This window comes from Alosa sapidissima, chromosome 22 (assembly GCF_018492685.1).
Source record: "Alosa sapidissima isolate fAloSap1 chromosome 22, fAloSap1.pri, whole genome shotgun sequence".
NCBI lineage: Eukaryota > Metazoa > Chordata > Actinopteri > Clupeiformes > Clupeidae > Alosa > Alosa sapidissima.
The window spans coordinates 31,017,582-31,022,888 of NC_055978.1; the positions used below are offsets into that span (position 1 = coordinate 31,017,582).

At 48.1% G+C, this 5,307-nt stretch overlaps 1 long non-coding RNA gene across 1 annotated transcript in view; it reads left to right on the forward strand.

Annotated features, from left to right (window-relative positions):
• Nucleotides 1–2,886: 2,886 nt before the first annotated feature.
• The window catches only part of LOC121697751, a 2,979-nt gene continuing 558 nt past the window's right edge, over nt 2,887–5,307 (forward strand). The window contains exons 1-2 of the long non-coding RNA XR_006026543.1: nt 2,887–3,055; nt 3,941–4,235. This is a non-coding gene — a long non-coding RNA (uncharacterized LOC121697751). The remainder of the gene's footprint in view (nt 3,056–3,940; nt 4,236–5,307) is intronic.

Below are 5,307 nucleotides of genomic sequence, written 5' to 3' on the forward strand. Positions count from 1 at the left end.
TTCAATCAGATTCATAGCCTACATCCTGATGTGTTGATATTGAGGCAATGATTTCATGCAAAGGCTTGGGCTTCAGGGCCCTAGCTAGGTGGTCCGTGCGTTTCTTTTTTATTGGTAAAGTGGTCCCTTGTCTGAAAAAGTTTGAGAAACACTGCTCTAGTTGGAATAGTAGGCTAATAAGTATTTGATGCTAGTTTGAAGCTAATGTAATAATAGTGTTTGATGCTAGTTGGAATAGTAGGCTAATGTAATGGTGTTTGATGCTAGTTGGAATAGTAGGCTATTGTAATAATAGTGTTTGATGCTCTAGTTCAGTGTTTCTCAAAGTGTGGTCCGGGGACCACTGGTGGTCCGCAAGCTGTCCCAAGTGGTCTAGGAGCAGACGTGGTAAAATATAATATAGATGAGTTGTTTGCAATATTGAACCAACTTGTATGTAAAAACAGTTCTGCAACACTGTCTATGTAAGATAGGCCAATTTAAGTCATATGAATCCCCTGACACAGTAAGCACAAAGACAATAAGCAACGTGGTTCAGTGAGTAGGCCTATTGTGTAGGCTTATATACTGTTGAAGAAGGTTTTTTTTTTTATTGGTAAAGTGGTCCTTCGTCTGAAAAAGACGAAAACTGCTCTAGTTGGAATAGTAGGCTAATCATCTCTGGTAGAGGGTGAAGTGTAGACTCTGTGTGTGTGTGTGTTTGTGTGTAAGGGTGTATGATGAAGGTCTCTGTGTGGAGTTGGGTGCATGACTGTGTGTGTGTGTGTAAAGGGTGAAGTGTAGACTGTGTGTGTGTGTGTATGTGTAAGGGGTGAAGTGTAGACTGTGTGTGTGTGTGTGTGTGTAAGGGGTGAAGTGTAGACTGTGTGTGTGTGTGTAAGGGGTGAAGTGTAGACTGTGTGTGTGTGTGTGTGTAAGGGGTGAAGTGTAGACTGTGTGTGTGTGTTTTCCGGTGTGAGTTGTACCAGAGTGGTGCAGTACTGGGGGGAGTGTTGTTACTGATGGAACTCTACACTTCCTTCCTGTTCTGCCCCCTGTTCGCCTCGGATCCCATAGCAACCGATCAACACAACACACATCAGCAGAAACAATCTGAACTCACTGGTTGTATGTGGAATACTAGGAGTATGTGTGGAGAACACCAGGGAGTATGTAGAACACTAGGCAGTATGTAGAACACTAGGGTGTGTGTAGAACATTAGAAAGCGTGTAGAAAACTATGGAGTGTGTAGAACACTAGGGAGTGTGTAGAATACTAGGGAGTGCGTAGAACACTAGGGAGTGTGTAGAATACTAGGGAGTGTGTGTAGAACACTAGGGAGTGCGTAGAACACTAGACAGTGTGTGTAGAACACTAGGGAGTGCGTAGAACACTAGGCAGTATGTAGAACACTAGGGTGTGTGTAGAATACTAGGGAGTGTGTAGAACACTAGAGAGTGTGTAGAATACTAGGGAGTGTGTAGAACACTAGGGAGTGCGTAGAACACTAGGCAGTATGTAGAACACTAGGGTGTGTGTAGAACATTAGAAAGCGTGTAGAAAACTATGGAGTGTGTAGAATACTAGGGAGTGTGTAGAACACTAGGGAGTGTGTAGAATACTAGGGAGTGTGTGTAGAACACTAGGGAGTGCGTAGAACTCTAGACAGTGTGTGTAGAACACTAGGGAGTGCGTAGAACACTAGGGTGTGTGTAGTAGAACACTAGGGAGTGTGTATAGGGTGTGCGTGTAGAACACTAGGGTGTGTGTATAGGGTGTGCGTGTAGAACACCAGGGTGTGTGTAGTATAACACTAGGGAGTATGTAGAACACTAGGGTGTGTGTGTAGAACACTAGGGTTTGTGTAGTATCCATGTGTGTGTGTAGAACACTAGGGTGTGCGTAGTATTCATGGGTGTGTGTGTAGAACACTAGGGTGTGTGTAGTATCCATGTGTGTGTGTAGTAGAACACTAGGGTGTGTGTAGTATTCATGGGTGTGTGTGTGCTACTGTATAATACAAGGTATGTGCTGAGGTCAGGATTGTCTGAGGTACAAAGTCTACCACTCTGAGGAAAACTCAAGAAAGGAGATAAGTGTGTGTGTGTGTGTGTGAGATGTTTGATGCGGCTGGATAGCCTGAGCAAGTGAAAACTGCATGTGTGAGTGTGTGTGGGTTCATGTGACCGAGGAAGAAAGATCAGGAGTGTGTGTTCAACTTCATGACACGGGTACTGTTGAGAGCACATACTGGAGTGTGTGTGTGTGTGTGTGTGTTCAACTTCATGACACAGGTACTGTTGAGAGCACATAATGAAGTGTGTGTGTTCTACTTCATGACACAGGTACTGTTGAGAGCACATACTGAAGTGTGTATGTGTGTGTAGTTGGAGCACAGAACAGCAACACAAAACCCCTTGCTTTATTTAAATGACTCGTTTATTAAGTTTACAAATAAGGTAACAAATTTATTTTATTGGAGCGCCAAGCGCAGATTCATAAGAAGCTTCAACACCCTAGACTTAGTGCAAAACATCCAGTTCCACAGCGGTGCCAATGATTCCCTACGTGTGTTTGTTTGCTTTTGCTTGTATCTCTTTTTTAAACATTTTGTTAAATAGCATACAGAAAAAAAATACCACTGAATGGCGCCCCCTAGAGCTGATCTAGAGACGCACGAGAGCCAACAGAGAGATAAGATATCGGAGATCAGATAGCAGTACAAAAGAATAACTTAGCATGGGTCAGCAGCGGAGCCCGTGTGTGTGTGTGTGTGTGTGTGTGTTTGGGACTAGGGTCAGCAGCGGAGCCCGTGTGTGTGTCTGCGTTTGGGACTAGGGTCAGCAGCGGGGAGTCCACGCGCTGTTCTGATGCGTCTCTGCCCACAGCAGCGGAGCCCGAGTGTGTGTGTGTGTGTGTTTGGGACTAGCCGTGCTCCGACTAGTGGATGCTTCTGGAAGGATGGGAGATGGGTGGGGAGGGGGGGCAGCTAAAACGTCAATCGCAGTGAAACAATCAGCCGACAAAACACACACCATGCCAGTATTTCACATCAACGCCTTGGTGTGTGTGTGTGTTACACCTCAGAGACTCAAACGTCGCTCTCTGCCAGCCATGTGTGAGGACAGCATGAGACACACACACACCCCCAACGTGTGTGCTGGTTGGTGTTGACCGTCTGACACACACACACCCTCCGTGTGTGCTGGTTGGTGTTGACCGTCTGACACACACACACACACACAGATCTCTACAACACAGGCTGCCCACCACTCACCCCACAGTGAAACACACACACACACACACGTTCAGTAACTTTCCTCCGTTTCTGAATGTGTAACTAGGGAGCTAAAGCTCCTCTGCAGCCGCTAAGAGTTTGGTGTGACGTCATCGCAGTGTAAGCAGGATGAGTGTGCTGTATCTGTGTGTGTTGTATCTGTGTGTGTGTGTGTGTGTGTGTGTGTGTGTGTGTGTGTGTGTGTGTGTGTGTGTGTTCTGGTGAGTCTGTGCTCTCTAACAGGTTGCAGTGGAGGGGGCGAGCCCTCTGCTCAGCTAAGAGTCTGTTCTCCGTGTTCAGAAGGTTCCAGCGCTACCGGACCGGACTGGCACACCACACGGCCGTGTGTGTGTGTGTGTGTGTGTATATGTGTATGTGTGTGTGTATATATGTGTGTGTGTGTGTGTATATATGTGTATGTGTGTGTGTGTGTGTGTATATATGTGTATGTGTGTGTATATATGTGTATGTGTATATATGTGTATGTGTGTGTATATATATATATATATATGTGTGTGTGTGTGTGTGTGCGTGCGTGCGTGCGTGAGGAACTAGCCAGCGCTATAGTGGCACCACAGACGCCAATGGTGTGGAGTGGAGACGAGAGTAATCAGCTTCAAGTGACGCTTATCTGTACCAGACACACAGTTAGCCAAGCACTAAAGTAAAGATCTCTCGAGCAGGTGTGTGTGTGTGTGCGTGTGTGAAAGCATCAGCAGTTAAGGTGACGTGTGGGTTTAAGATGTACACGCTCTCCACAGAATAGTTGAGTTAGATAATCTTTTTTTCTGTACAAGTAGATCCGCAGGTGTGTGTTCTTGCCGCCCCTTGACCTGTGTGTGTCGGACAGATCCACGGAGACATTCAGAAGACGTTGTCAGGGCAACAAGCTCAGAACTGTGGGGTGCACGCCAACAAGACACGCCTACTGGGTAGAGGGAGGAGCCAGAACAAATCCGCTTCCGTACGTTTGTGTGTGTGCGCGAGTGTGTAGGTCCATGATGAGGCAGAATCTTCTCTGGACTGTGCTCTGTCTGGGGCCCTGTGCGGTCTCAGCTGGCTGGCTGACCCCTGCTGGTGAGTGCTGGTACTGTAGGGGGCGACACAGAGCCTGGTGCTGGCAGAACCTCTACACCTACGTGGCACACAGCCAGTCACATCTACTGCACACACACACACATCTAAACAAGCGTGTGTGGCGTGTGAGAACATCTGCTAAACCTGGTTAGTAAGGCCTACCACACACTTCAGGTTAATCGGTTTAACACACACACACTTACTGGTTACACACTGACTTCCTTCTGGAACTTTCTCTCTCCTTCCTCCCTCCATCTCTCCTTTCCTCTCATTCTGTCCATCATGGTTCGCAGCACCAGGTGTCGCTCGCACTGCAGTACTCCTCCCAGACACAAGGGGCGCTCTCCACCACTCATCCCCACACTCTGCTATTTGCTATCCTACTGCCTTAGCATTGGGACACACAACACACACACGCGCACACACACACCGTCCTACAACTCCGAACACTGAACTCAAAGCAAAGACACAGAACGCAAGGCACTAGAACCTCCAGCAGGGTCACTGGGTGGTGGGGAACGAATTCCTACAGGTTCTGGGGAATTTGGGGTGGGGAACGGGTTCCTACAGGTTCTGGGGTATTTGGGGTATTTGGTGTGCGGAGGGGGTCTTGGGGTCTTCAAGTACACTCATGAAACCATTTTACATTCACATTTCTCCTCAGGAGTGGCGACCACATGGCCTCAGAGCGTCAAACCAACCGGACCGATCCAGGCTGGACCGAACCGGACCGAACCGAACTGAGCGCTCTGAGCCACGAGGAGCAGACGGGACAGGAAGCCCCGCCCACATCATAAAGGGTTCGTGTCAATCACAGATATCACAAGGGAAGCTCCGCCCAGCACACGGGATGCTTTGCATGATGGGGGAGGAGTCCGCAGGCTCCTGTAGCCACGCCTCCTAGCAACCTGGGTTACCAGGGGAACGCAGCCTCACTGTTGCTGGGGCAACACACTCGTGGTTTGGGTGCACA